Genomic DNA, 15,429 nt, shown 5'->3' on the forward strand with positions numbered 1-15,429 from the left:
TAATGTGCCAAAAATATGAAATTTAATGGATGACTTTGAAAATAGCAGAATAAAAAAACTCATCAAATGAAAATATGTGACAGTCCAAAGCTCAACAACATGAAATAATCACCACAGCACTCAATTTAGCTTTTCAGACATGTGCTGGTCTCCTTGTCACTGCAGTATCCCTTACTCTTGAAATTTTAATATATCAATATTTTAGATAGTTTGAAATGCCACTTTATGACTGAGTAAAGACTTCAGATGTTATTTGAAATTATTTCTGGCATTTCCTATTGCTGTGTGTGGAGTAACAGTGAGACATCATGGTCGACGTGGCTTTACTTCAGCCACAAAAAAGTTACCTTCACTATGGACCACTTTGTTTCACAATGACTGATAAATAGATCTCAAAACTTAAATATAATTCTTGTCACTACTCTCCTTCATATAAAGTTAAAGCAGTGATATAAAATATTGTATGGACAATTGAAATATGTATTTCCACTGCAAAAAATGAAAAAATGCAATTTTTTACTTTGAAGCCAATGCGCTAATTTCACAATTTTTAATCCATATAATTTTCATATTTTTAGTGTTCAAAAGATGCTAAATCAAAACAAATATAATGCTAAGTTGTACAGTAGAGTACATGTTAGACGAACTCATGCACAAGCTGTATAGTCCTCTGGTCAGACCACAACTTGAGTACTGCATCCAGTTCTGGTCACTGAGACTAGAGGAAGGGAAACATTAAACCCCCAAAGTGAGTGCAGAAAAGACCATGGGTCTGTTCCCTGGTCTTGGAAGTCTAAGTTATGAGGAAAAACTGGGGAACTTGAGAACTTTGGACATTTCAGTCTTGAGAGAGGAGTTTTTGTAGCAAAATTTAAAATAATAAATGGTAATCCATAATTATTTCAAACCAAATTGAGGGTAGTACAAGGGAACATAAGTTCAAACTAGTAAAAGGCAAATTTAGGACTGACCTCAGAGGTTTTCTTCACACAGATTGAACAATGTAGTGAATGGACTTCACTGAAGGCTGGTGCAGAGAAAGGGAGGTGAAAGCTCTGGAATTATTTGAACAACAGCAACAACTTGTATTAAATCTTTAATATAGAATAAAGCCCCAAGATGTTTCTTGGAAGCGCAATTAGACAAAAATGGCTACCAAGTCAAAGAAAGAGATATTAGGAAGGGTGACCAATAGATTGGTCAAAGAGGTGGAATTTAAGGAGGGTCTTAAAGAAAAGAGAAAAGTGGAGAACGAGAGGGGTTTGTGGAAGGAATTGTAGAGCATGGCGGCTGATGAGCAGGGTTTGGGTGGGATATGGGAAAGGACATGTTGGATGAACTGAAATTTGCAGAGCACGTGGAAATATGACATGCTGGCCAGCAGAGAATTAGGATAGTGGGATCTGAAATTATAAGGGCATGAATAAGGGTTTCTTATGGCTTCAGTCTCCTAATTTTAAGTAGTGAGAAATTGTGGTGCTCTGATAACAGAGGTAGTGGAGGAGTTGAGAAAGATAGTAGAGAGGGAGAGTTATGCTTCTTCATCATGCATGTTGTTACAGTCAGGTGAGGCGGGATTGAAGGCCTTTCCATTTCCCCCCTCCCTGTTTGACCACAACAGGTTGAAATCTTTTTTAAAGTGGATGTACCGGCCAATTCAGTAGTTGTTTGATTACTTACTTGCTATGATCATAAAAAGAATCAATCAGATAGGTTTTCTTGAGTTTAACAAAGAAAGAGATTAACTTTATGTACCTAAACCAAACTAATGAAAATAAGAAACTATGTACCAACCTTCACACACACACACGCACACACTAAAGATGTACACACACACAAATAAGTTACAGAGTGGGAAAAGGTAGATTGGTTGAGTTAGAGTCCATAGAAAAAAGGGGTATACAGTCTGTGGCATTGGTGATTCAACTGACTTCCAACTGAATTCGGTGGTCCTGAGGCTTTTAGTTTGAAGAAGATGATGACTGGTTTGGTGGGTCTCTTGGAGACAGTGATGCAGATGATTTCCTCCAAAGGGGTTTCTGATTGTAGCTGGAGTATGCAAAGGTGGTCAGTCAACAGGCAGAGTTCGAAACTTATAAGCGGAAATGGAGAGAGAGAGAAAGAGGGACCCCTACTTGGGTTAGCATGTGTCAGAGTCCGGAAGCTTCTCCTTGCTGCTATAGAGAAACACAAGCTTAAAAGTACAGCTGAGGAGGGGCTTGTCATATGACAGTCACCTAGCAATTCTCTTCTTGCTAAAAACAACAGGTAGTTCCCTTAAACCTCCTGGGTCTTGGTCCTTGCTGGGATGAACAGCCATTTTGTCTCCACCTCACAAGCCTTGCAATGTAGGATACAGTGTTGCAAATTAGATGCCCATCTTAAGCTGATAGCAAAGTCATCTTTTTTATCTGTTCTTTTTATAATTTCCTCAAAAAATATAAATTCAGATCTTCAGTCAGTGGATTGAAGAAAATTATCGTTCAACAAAGCAAGTTGGTGTGATAATGTGACAGCTGATCTTATGTTTTTGTGGCTTAAAATGGGTTTCTCATGTTTGTGCTTTTGGCTAGGGCTCTTCATTATTCTGTCATTAACACCCTCTGTGCACTAATGCTTTGTCTTTCAGCACACCATTAGCACACTCTCTTTGCCTTTGCCTCATGACCTCCTTGTCAGTTAATCTCCCTAGCCCTCTGTCCAACCACACACCTTCCCTTTTGTTCTCTTCTCCCCACCCCCGCTTTACTTGCTTAAAACCTATTACATTTCTAACGTTTGCCAGTTCTGATGAAAAGTCACAACCTGAAACGGTAACTCGACTTCTCTTTCCACAGATGCTGCCAGATCTGATGAGTATTTCTAGCACTTTCTGTTTTTATTTCAGCTTTCCAGCATCCACAGTATTTTGCTTTTATTTTGTCTTTGGAAGGTGTAGATGAAGTGATGGGGCCAAGGATAGATTTTTGGACCAGGTGGGTGTGAGTAGAATACAGGGTAGGAAGAGAAGTCATTACTAAAGGTGTTTTCACTGTGATAGGTAAAAGTAAGGGCAATCCCACTGATTTGCACAACAGCAGAAAGATGTTTAAGGATGAAGATGTGGTTGATCATTCAAAAGCTGCAGAGACAAGGGATAATGCACCACAGTCACAGAATGTCAGTTTTGACTTTAGTTAGGGTTGTATCAATATTTGAAATTCAAGGGATTGTAGGAAAGTTAAGTAATCACCCAAAAGCCCCTTAGAATTAGGATTTTGCATTCTGAATTTCATGATATTATCTAGGAGCTAGGTGAAGCTTTGGAGGGTATGATCAATTGTTTATTCCTGAGTTCTTACAATTTAGTCTAACAGCCTACAGATTAAGTAATGTTACTTCAAATATAATTTCATCAAAAAATTGTGAAGAGGAACAGACAGTTGAAGAGAAGGTGTCCATGCTTTGAAATCTGAAATAGAAATATTTTATTTCCTCAGCCAATGCCCAATGATCTGTACTATAGCTTTCTAACCTAACATTCAGGGATTTTATTCCCATTACAGATCAATTAACAATTTTTCACTGTTGATTTCAAATAATCCTTTTAATCCTTCCTTTTTGTATATGTTTCCTTTTCATTTTATTCTTTAGAATCAGTCAACCTTTCAGTTGCGTCAGTGTTTTTATAAAACTGTGATGGGATGTATCAAAGAAGGTCACATGCATTCATTCACAGTGCAAAATCGCCTCTCCAAGGTGATATCTTAGTTCTGTGGTTATTTGTTAATTTTAAAATTTTATATCTCATCCTCATTTTAACGTGTAACATTCTGTGACTCAGCACATGGGCAAGTAACCTATCTTGAGCTTCTTCCAGCCCTCTCACAGGAGATTACATGGCTGTGGATGAGGGAGAGAGTGTTTAGTTATGATGCTCTGGCCATCATGGTGTGGGGTAGATTTGATGGACCTGGTGGTCTTTTCCTATTCATCATTATATGTTTTCCAGTTTTACTCTTAACGGCAATTGCACCATTTGTGTGACCAACTGGGGAGCACCCTGGCAATCCTCGCGTTTCAGCAGCAAATAGGCTAAAGCTATTGCGAGGCCTGGGCCACATTAATATAGAACTAAGAAGCAACTTGCTGGTTCAGGCTGGTGCGATGTCAGACAGCCCAGAAGCCAACCAGATGGTAGCAAGATAAGTCCAAGGGGAGAGTGAGGAGTGGAGATTGGGGCTGGGTGGTCCTGATCACTCAGAGAGGGGATTCCGAGGCAACAGTGGCCCAGATCATTTTGGTGCAGCATTGGTAGCCCCAGAAATATATATATACATATATAAAAATGTTACACTGTGGCGTCTTCTGCTATGTTGCCTCTGAAACTTGGCAGAGAGTGCACATCTAACCAGTTTTGCCCTTTTTAACAATTCTATTTTTATTCTTTCATGGGATATGGGTGACATTTGTTGCCCATCCCTAATTGCCCTTGACAACTGAGTGGTTGGCTATGCCATTTAAGACAGCAGTTAAGAGTCAACCATATTGCTGTAGGTCTGAAGTCACCTGACAGCAGATTTCCTTTCCTAAAGGGCATTAGTGAACCAGATGGGTTTTTAACAACAGTTGATGATAGTTTCATGGCACCATTACTGAGACAAGCTATCAGTTTCCTTATTAAGGAGTTGAATGCATTGATTACTTGAATTTAAATATCACCAGCTGCTAGGTGGGACTTGAACCCAGGTCCCCAGAGCATTAGCCTGGGCCTCTGTATTACAATCCACTACACCACTGTCTCCCCTGTAATGACAAGTAGGGTTCTATGTATGTCATTGGGCCCCAAATTACATATTGAACCAATGACAATGGACAGAATATTGGAATTAATAGACCATTAATATCTACCCACCAAATTTTGAAGCCATTACCACCCTGTTGATACTGATTTCAGCAATTGAAAATCACCATCTTAATCTTTGATGAGGTATACAGTTTGACTCCCTTTGACTTTACTTTAGTCTTTCTTAACTCTCAATGTGCTACTACAAAGTGCAGCATAATAAAATACCAGCATGCTGTGCCACTAAGCTGTTCAAAATGTTTTATTTCATTACTTAACTGTGTCATCTACCTCCGAATTGTTCCTCAAACTGCCTTTGCTAAGGTGCCTTTATGTCATCCTCAATTTTTCAACAAACTTTTATTTGAAACTCTATTAGAGGTATAAGTTTTGAAGAGTGCGTGCTTGTTTGTTGACAAGTTTCTACACAGCAAGATTCCATAAAATGACTCAATAAACTGCTTTTTGGTGCTGTTGCTTGAGTTATAAATGTTGGCTGGGGCACAAACAAAACTCCAAAGTTCTTCTTTGAAAATACCACCAGATCTATAAAAGCAGGAACACAGAGCCCTGGTTTAACATTCCATCTGAAAGACAGGACCTCCAACAATGTAGCACACTCCTGAAATGTTAGCCTAGATTACGGGGTGGAATTTTCTCACCTTAGTCCCTGCTGAAACGGCAGGACCATTAGCGGGTCAGGAACCCTTTGAACTCTTTAGTGGGCTTTGTTGAGACTCTTTAACTGAGCCACAGTATTAGCATCCCGCTTCCAGGTTCCCCAACGAATCAGGGAGGGTGGGCGGGATGACCTGTCGAATCTGTCAAAGGAAGGATTTCTCATTAAAGGCAACCTAGCATGGGTTACAAGGACCCACCAGCACTTAGATTTTTGAGGCTGCAGCAACCACAGGAATGGAGAGGAGACCTGGGAAGGCTCTCTTACCAGGTGGTCCTGCTGCAGGATCTGAGGGACTGCAGTGAGGTGATATTTCCCAAGGACGGGAAAAAGAGGACAAAACCTATAACTATGCAGGTGTGAATGGAAACAGCTGAGTAAATCATCAGCAGAAGTGTGGTCCCTCCAACCTGGATCCAGGACCTCAGGAGGGTGGGAAAAGTGAGCGGCGTAACACTTTCAGATGCCAAGCCTCACACTCTGACTTTCCCAGCATTCTCCTGCACAGCATTGCTCAGAACGCCACACCTTGTAGTCCACTCATTCCTCTCTCTCCAGGCATCTCACATCCCCATCTGAACTACTTGATGGCCTACTCCTGATCCTATATTCCTATGTGAACAGCCAACACTCACACTCCCCCTCATCCTTTTTCTCTCTTTCACCCATGCCTCACAGTCACCCTCATAAATGCTGTCCTTTCCTGCTACTTGCACAAGCCATTGCTAACACTCATAACTCTCAGATTTCTCTCCTTGCAGAAGAAAGCGAAGAAACTCAGGGAGAGGCAGTGCCCCAGGTGATGGCTCTCCACCTGTCAAGCACTGAAAGCACTCTCTGAGGAGTGCTGTGAGCAGCAGCCTCTCACCTGACCATGGCTGCAACTCTTCAGTTTTACTGATCAAGGCTTCCCAGCCTGTCAGTTTCACTGAAGAAGAACTCCTTGCAGTGCACTTGCTTCAATGACCCTGTTGAGGTTCACGCAGCTTGGAAAATAGGCCTGCTGGCTGTTAGATGCAGAATGCTTGAATAAAACTGAACTTAATTGCTTATTATAGCATTTAAATGCCTTATTCGACAGCTGTACAGGGCTCCCCCACTTGACTTTAAACCCACCTGGGTAAAGCTGGAAGTGAGTGGGATGATGTTGGGTTCTTAGCACAACATCACTTTTAAGGTAATTTAATAACCTGCATGCACCCAAGCCCCACCTCCTCTGATCCAGGAAAATTCTCCCTATGTATTCAGGTCCTGGAATGGGATTGAACCTAAGATCTTCTGACTTGGTGGCAAACATACTGCACTGAGCCAAAGCTGAAACACATTGATGAAGAGGGGGAGTAGGGGGTGGGACACTTCACTGAGGTACAGAAAATAATAAATTGTACAGATATTGTTCAGCTCAGGAAAGGAATATTACGAGAATTTGTTTACTAAAAGAATGGTAAGTGTTTAGAATGGGAGGGTTTAGAATGTGCCAAGGAGAGAGAGAAATATTTGGGGTTTCAGAATGCAACTGGGTACTATAATAGGAGAGTTTGGCTTTTGGAGGGATAAATTTCAATGGGATGAATTTCCTTTTATCAACTTAGATTTTCCTTATGTCCTTATGAGTATGTTTTGATGTACATGTTATGACACATATATGTGTGCAAATGCTTGTTCATTTGTTTTCATATCAACTAATAGCATTCACTGCTCGATTGGGGTTAGCAAATATTCTGATTGACCTTGGGCTGGATTTTATTTTCCCGCCGCAGAATAAATGGCGCACTGCATGTAAGGACTGTGCGCCGCCATGCCGCCGCGATCTAGCGCATGGTGGCTCATTATAATATGTAGGACGGCTGCTCCTCCAATCACGTAGTAGGGGCGGTCTCAGCAACACCATCAACGGTGTCGCCTGCTTCTGCGCAGGTGCCATTTTAAAAGGGCTGCTAGGTCTGTGTTGACAGATCAAGGTTGTCCCTGTTTCCCCCCCGCCCCCCCCAACTGCAACAAAAAATAAAGTTTGACCTACCCCTCCCCCCACCAACTAGAGCAGAAAAGCCCACATTACCCCTTTTTGATCCCAACTGTACTAAGTGCGGAGTTGATTCCTTTCACCCCCCACCACTGACTTACGTGCAGAGTTCAACCATTCCCCTCCCCCCCGCCCACTATGCTGACAATGCAGAGTTGACCCCTTCCCCCCACTTTCCCTGGACGGGAAAGGGAAGGCGCGGAGTGCTGCACGTTGCTCAGAAGAACAGGAACTGCCAGTAAGATTGCTCCAACTTCCATTTAAATGTATTTAAATCGGTTATTTGAATAGTGAAATCCGGGGCCAGCTGTGGAACGGCGGATGTGCCGCCACAGAACTTCCCCGCTGCCGGGCGTGGCATTCCAGGATTCGGACACCGTGGCGGGCTGCGGGTCACTGCCACTGCAATCTTCTGGCACCACCGTACCCACCGTCGCGGAGCCCAACATCGGGAGCTCAACAAAATTCAGTCGCTTATGTGTAAAGCTTCAAAGAATTAACAAAAATTGATTTAAATGCCAGTAATAAAATAGCAACTGTACAGGTGCACTGAATTAAGTAGATGTGGAGAGTGGAAGGTCGGTATAACTTTTCAGATTCTGCTTTGACTAGAAAGTACAGATCTTCAATTAACATAGCTATGAAAATGAGAAAAAGCCACATTTGGCTGTGTTCTTTGTTACCCATTGCTCTTGTAGAATCTCTGCTTTCTCAATTCATTGTTACAACATAATCATCTCTTAATGAGCAGGTAGCATACCTGAAAATAAAACAGCAACTTTATCTCAAATTTTGGCTGTACCCTACTTTTCAAAACAAACACTGAATAGCATTTTTTATGATCAAAGTATAAGCACACAATTCAGTTTGAAAGTAGGTCAGCTAAAATTGAGCAAGGAAAGGGCTGCATTTCTCACAGTCTTTTTTTGCCAGCATCTTTAATCGGAATACTGTTAATCTCCACGGTACTGAAAAGCTTGGAGTGCACACTGTAATTTTACGATCTTGCACACCATCATTATTGATACTAGAAAATATGTTTGGCATTATAAAGGGATGACATCTAGAAGGAAGATTATTGGCTGTCAACACTTGTTTAATAGCCATGGCATTTAATGCCGGTATATGTAATTGTGTTGCCGTGAGAAAGGACTGGTGCAGATGTTTGCTTTATTGCACATTCATCCAGTTCCAACTAGGATCATAGTATTAGACTCAGCATTCTCTCCATGTTTAAAATGACAATGCCTATTTTAGGGCAAATTTATGCCTGAGTTCCATTTCCAACATTTTCAAACTATGGATTAGTATTTCTATTAGAAATTTCATTTCATATTCATATCATATCCATATTATTGTGACAATGGCAATTCTGAAATATAGAATACTTCCACTATTCCATCCAACAGTTTAAAGTATTTGGATGTCACACAAATTAATCCTTAGGTCTAACTTCAGAGGATCAGTCTTACTTCATCAGCCTGCTATGTCCTTCCTCTGCATTACCTGTGTTGTTTTATGCTTGGAATAAGACTATTGAGTAATAGGAAATCCTAGCTGTGCAGAGTGGCAACAGTAACATGAAGCATGCTTTTCAAACATGTTATCCAGCAAGAAAAAGAAATGTTGACTGTGGTAGACCTCTCAAGATGAATAGGAACTAAAATACTTTTTTTGTCAAATTGGTGTTTCTTTTTGTCTTATTATTGTTGTGCTGAAAAAATGTAATCTCAAGGGACATTATAATATACAACATGGAAAATCACTAACTCGACGATTATATACCTGACAAAAAACTTCACATGCTGCAAGAAGGCTTTGTAAATCTGTAAAATATTTTTGAGAAGTCAGATCAGTTATATGGCTGTGAATATTAGATATGTGGTTAGATGGCTCATAGCCTACCAATTGAAGCTGTTCAAAATGTATAAAGTACTATAAATCATGCTTTGTGGTATGACAGTTTTATGAATGATATCATTGTTACATTCATGTATGGTAATGCAAATATTGGTAGCATTTATTTGTTTTCAATCTTTTCTGTGTGATATCTTGGATGCTCTGGCAGAGTCAGTGTGGACTTCTACTTGAAATATGGTTGATAATCAAGATATATAACTCCAACAGGAAAAGGTAGGGATTTACACATAGAATGACACAGGGAGAAACAAAAGCTACAAAGTAAAGGAAATAGCAAGAGACAAAGAAAAATGGCAGAAAGACAGCGAATCAAATAATTATGAAGCTAAAGAAGGATGGAGGAAGAGATAAAGAGCTACAAAATGAAAAAAGCACAGCAAGGGAAGAAGATAAAAGTGGGAACAAACAGATCTAAAGGGTGAAAGAAAGAAAATATAAACATCTGAAGTAAAATCAGAGCCAGAAATCTACAGGTATATCAGCCTGACATCTATTATTAGGAAGATGCTGCAAGGAATCGTAAGAGATGCCCTTTTTGAACACTGGGAAAGGGAAGGGGGCTATTAGAAAGTCACAACATGGCTTCTAAAAAAAGGTTGTGTCTAATGAAATTTTAATGAGATTTTTCAGGAAGTCAGTAGGGTAGGGAATGAGGGAAATCCAATAGACATTGCGCATCAGGACTTTCTGAAAGTTTTGATGAGGTACCTCACACAATGTTACTTCAAAAGATGGAAACTTGGGGTATCAGTAGAAATTTGAAATGCTGGATTAGGAATTGGCTCCAATGGTGCAACCAAGTAGTTGTCACGAATAGATGTAGTTCTGCTTGGAGACATGTTACTAGTGGTGTTGCCCAGGTATCGGTCCTAAGCCTGTTACTCTTCATGGTCTTTATTAATGACCCGGACACCAGTATTGACATTGTACTCCAGATACGGTCTGACCAGTGACCTATATAGTATCAAAATGGTGTCCTTTGATTTATACTCAATGGTTCTATTAATATAACCCAATATAGTAAGCAAGTTTCCAAAATCTGTCTAAGGGTTAAGATGATTGAGAAGTGCAATCAAATTTAAAAAATTTAGATGTACTAGGGAAGTGGGACATACATTTGCAAATAGCATTTAATTTAGATAAAGTGTCATACATGTTGGTCGAGCCAACATAGAGTACTCGTATCATTTACAGAGAACAACAATGAAAGAGGTTGAGAGAAAGATTTTGCTGTTTTTGTGCATAATTCACTGAAGTTTCATGACCAATGTAGAGAAACTGTAGTTAAAGCTAACAAACTATTGGGTTATATTAATAGAACCATTGAGTATAATTCAAAGGACACCATTTTGATACTGTATAGGTCACTGGCCAGACTGTATCTGGAGTACGGTGCCCAGTTTAGGTTCACCTACATGGTGGGATACAATGGCCTTGGAAAAAGTCCATGGGAGAGCTACAAGAATTATTCCTATCTTAAAGAAACTCAGCTACTCATATAGACTCAAGGACCTCAGTTTATTTACTTTAGAGCAATGTAGACTTAGAAGTGTTTTTGATAGAGGTCTATAAAATAATTAAAGGGCTGGATAATGTCTCTATTGATAGAATATTCCAGTTTAACAGATTGTGAAGAATTTAAGAGTAGGAATAGACTGAATGTTAGGAAATTCTTCTTTTTCCAGAGAATTGTGAGTCTCTGGAATACATTGACAGCTGGTGTGGTGGGTGCTGACTCTTTGTACACCATCAAGAGGAAGCTGGACCGGTTCCTGATTGGGACAAAGATTGCATCAAATAGAAGGTAAGTTATTTAGCTAATACTTGGTCCATGTGATCTCCTGGACTCATTTCAATTACCTGAGGGAATTGGAGAGGAATTTTACAGAATATTTTTTCCCTTACTGACCCTGTCTTTTTTATATCTTGTTTGTCTCACACAAGAGTTTATATGGGTGGAAGGGTAGATATGAGGTGTTGGTGGGTGGTGGAATTCAGGGGATGGGAAGGAGTGTTTAGCTATAATGGTCTACCCATTGTGGTGTGGGGCAGGCTTGATGGACCAGCTGGTCTTTTTCTGCCTGTTATTTTCATATGTGTGTCTGAAACAATGATGAAAATATATTTTTTTAAACTGAAGGAAGGAGGTATATCATAAAATTGTAAAATGTGAATTTGGGCTTCTAATTTCCTGATCTTAACTATGTGATCTGAAAAGGTAGGGAAGTCACCTTTTGCAGCAGGCACTCATCCCCACGGAATAATCTATATTGGATACATTTAAAAGTGCCATTAAGGAGCACATATACTGCCTTATTCTTTTGTTCTCCCTGTTGTGGGCATGTTTATATCCTGCTTGTGAAGTATGTCAATGTTTCAATGTTAGGATAGAAAGTTATGCTTTCCACACTTATTGAATATTAGAACAGTGAAAAACAAATGAGGAAGAATGAACCATCATCAGCACTTTCTGAATATATCAGCCTGATTTGAGAACACAGTAAGGTCAAATAGAAGATTGTTTTTTGCTGGTTTGAATGTAATACTGTTAGGTTGTTTACATATATTATTACATCGCCATTATCATTAATGTATTTTCCTTGTAAAGTTAAGAAGTGCTAATGGAATGCTAGTTAGACGTGCACTATTCCACCTCAGTTTTGGCTTAGTGGTAGCACTTTTGTCTCTGACTTAGCAGGTTGTGGGTTCAAGGCCCACTCCGGAACCATGAAGACATGGTTTAGGCTGACACATAGTACAGTACTGAGGGAGAGGTGCTAGCTTTTGAATCAGATAGTAAACTGCGGCCCAGACTGCCCCCTCAGATCAATGCAAAGGATCCCATGGCACTATTCAAAGGAGATAGGTGAATTCTGCAACTGTCCTGACCAACATTTATCCCTCAAATAACTTCACTTAAAAAAAAACAGTCAGTAATTTCTTTTCTGTTTGCGAAAGCTTGCAAATTGCCTAAGGTTATCAACTCAAACCATGTAGTGATTTCTGATGAACAAAGATATAAAAATAAACAAGTATCGATATATTGGGTCAAATTTCAGTTTATGTATTCTACACAGTATCTATTTGGAAATTAATGTTATGGCTTTAATTTGAAAAGAAACAAGGTGTGAGAACAATTTTATTCTCATCGGTTTCAGCATACCAACATTTCCCTGAAAAGAATGTTCAAGGACACAGTGGCGCAGTGGTTAGCCCTGCAGCCTCACAGCTCCAGTGACCCAGGTTCAGTTCTGGGTACTGCCTGTGTGGAGTTTACAAGTTCTCCCTGGGACTGTGTGGGTTTCCACTGGGTGCTCTGGTTTCCTCCCACAGCCAAAGACTTGCAGGTTGATAGGTAAATTGGCCATGGTAAATTGTCCCTAGTGTAGGTAGGTGGTAGGAGAATTAAGGGAAGGTGGGGATGTGGTAGGGAATATGGGATTAATATAGGATTAGTATAAATGGGTGGTGGTTGATCAGTACAGACTCGGTAGGCTGAAGGGCCTGTTTCAGTGCTGTATCTCTCTAAACCCCAGAGCATCAATGTGTGCTTTGACATAACAACAACCACTTATATTTATATAGCACCTTTCATGTAATAAAACACCCCAAGGCACTTCACAGGAGCATTATAAAACAAAATATGACAGTGAGACACAAAAGGAGATATTAGGTTAGATGACCAAAGGTTTGGTCAAAGAGGTAGGATTTAAGGAGTGTCTTAAAGAAGGAAAGTGAGGTGGAGAGATGTTGGGAAGGTATACCAGAGCTTTGGGCACAGTCACCAATGGTGGAATGATTAAAATTGGGCTGGTCAAGACGCCAGAATTAGAGGAGCACAGATATCTTGGAGGGTTGTGGTGCTGGAGGAGATTACAGAGATAGGGAGGGACAAGGCCATGGATGGATTTGAAAACAAGTATGCAAATTTTAAAATCATGGCTTGATCAGGAGCCAATGTAGGTCAGCGAGCACAGGGTGATGGAACTAGGTGCAAGTTAAGACACAGGCAGCAGATTTTTGGATGACCTCAAGTTTATAGATAGTAGAATGTGTTAGACCAAACAGAACTGCATTGGAATTGGCAAGCCTAGAGGTAATGAAGGCATGATTGAGGGTTTCAGCAGCAGATGAGTTGAGATTGGGGCGAAGTCGGGAATGTTACAGAGGTGGAAATAGACCATCTTACAGATGACGTGAACATGAGGTCAGAAGCTCATCTGGGGGTTAAATGGGTTTAATCTCAGACTGTTGCCAGGGAGAGGGATGGAGTCAGTGGCTGGGGAACAGAGTTTGGAGCAGGGACTGAAAACGATGGCTTTAGTCTTCCCAATATTTTATTGGAGGAAAATTCTTCTTGTCCAGTGCTGGTTGTCGATAAGCAGTCTGATAATTTAGCAACAGTGGAGGAGTCAAGGGAGATGGTGGTGAGGTAGAACTGAGTGTCGTCAACGTACATGCGGAAACTAACAATGTGCTTCGGATGATGTTACCGAGGAACAGCATGCAGATGAGAAATAGGAAGGGCCAAGGGGGGACATCAGAGGTATTGGTGCATCGAGGACATCAGAGTATACAATGAGTAATTTGTTACATTAATCTTGCTGTCATGATGCAAATTCCCACACAGCTGTTAATATAATATTATATTGTCCTTCAAAATATCCTGAGGAGCTTCTACTCTTTCTTCCTTGAATAGAATGTTAATTACCAGCAGAGACCTGCAAAACATTTGCTGTCAAATTAGTATCTATGCAACAGTACTTCTTTAAATACAGGATTTCTAGTTATTCTTTCACTAAAGACAAACAGAGCCAAAACTTCTCACTCTGGGAAAAAGCTACATAAAGCTGTCCGTGTGTAAAAGCAGACTGAGGAATATAAATAAAACTTTGTGAAGAGTATGGCCTTGTGATTTGTTTATAGTCATAGAATATGAAAGTCTAATTGGGAACTGATTTCTGCTGAGTTGAAAAGGCAGGTTTATATGAGATGGGCTCAATATTATTCGAGGAATAAATATTCTATTTCCTTGAAATCTGCCAGTTATAATTTCAGCATCGAAGAAAACAGCTTCCTAACTACCATCTTGTCCAATGACAAAGTCCTTGGGTGGTATTTTATGAGCGGCGCGGCGTTTCCGACCTCAGAACTGGAAGTTGGCGGCACTTCCACTTACGCCCTTTTACTCAGTTCGCACGCAATTACAAATATAAATTAAAGGTCTAGTGGCAGACACGGGAGACACGTGCAATCATGTGGCAGGGACGGACTTTCATTGACAGAACCTGCCGTCATTCTTCAAAACACCACGGCTATAAATCATTTGGTGTTGCAAGCCTGAAAGATCAGCAGCCTTAGTGTTTTTGAAGCATCTGCTGAGAAAACCCATTAAAATAGCTGATCATTTATTTCCTGGTTCGTCCTTTGTGCTTTCTCTCACCCCAGAACCAAATCCCCCTCATATTTTTGTTTTTGTTCCAGCAACACCCATAACCATGTCAGGCAGCAGGCAGCGTCACAGCCCCTGGTTAACTGATACCTCCCTGCAAGTTCTCCTCCAGGCCATCAGAGAAAGGAGGAGGTCCTCTTCCCTGCAGATGATCTTAGAAGAACCTCCTGCCTGACCAATGCAGCTTGGATGAAGGTGAAGGAGGAGGTCTTGAACTGTGGGGTAGTGTGCCGGACCTGGGTGCAGTGTCGGAAACGCATTAATGGGCTGGACTTTACAGACTCCATGACATCATGGCGGGGGGTTGGGGGAGGGCTGGAAAATGCCTCCGGGAGAGGCCTTCCATGGGCCTTGACGCTGGGAAGGCCCAGCCCCAGCAGCGGCGAGGCCGCGTGGCAGCACCACCAAACCCCCCCCGCCACTCGGTGACGGGAAACATTACCATAGTCAAAAAAATGCTAATCAATGAATTAAATACTTATCTGCTCCAGCCATCTATTCCGGTGTCATATTGGTGGCGGCGGCTGACA

General features: G+C 40.8%; 1 protein-coding gene across 7 annotated transcripts in view; it reads left to right on the plus strand.

Moving 5' to 3' along the window:
* LOC137375880 (eukaryotic translation initiation factor 4E-1A-like) overlaps positions 1-15,429 on the plus strand; it is a 141,749-nt gene that overhangs the window by 13,458 nt on the left and 112,862 nt on the right. For 4 of the 7 annotated variants that reach the window (XM_068043499.1, XM_068043501.1, XM_068043500.1 and 1 more), the window contains exons 1-2: positions 7,677-7,765; positions 11,133-11,251. The gene's annotated coding sequence lies outside the window, so the exon portion shown is untranslated. Of the gene's footprint in view, positions 1-7,676; positions 7,766-7,787; positions 8,106-11,132; positions 11,252-15,429 lie in introns of those variants that run through there. The other 3 variants (XM_068043502.1, XM_068043503.1, XM_068043507.1) reach the window with 3 other exon arrangements.

The sequence above is a fragment of the Heterodontus francisci genome, chromosome 12 (assembly GCF_036365525.1).
Source record: "Heterodontus francisci isolate sHetFra1 chromosome 12, sHetFra1.hap1, whole genome shotgun sequence".
NCBI classification, from domain to species: domain Eukaryota; kingdom Metazoa; phylum Chordata; class Chondrichthyes; order Heterodontiformes; family Heterodontidae; genus Heterodontus; species Heterodontus francisci.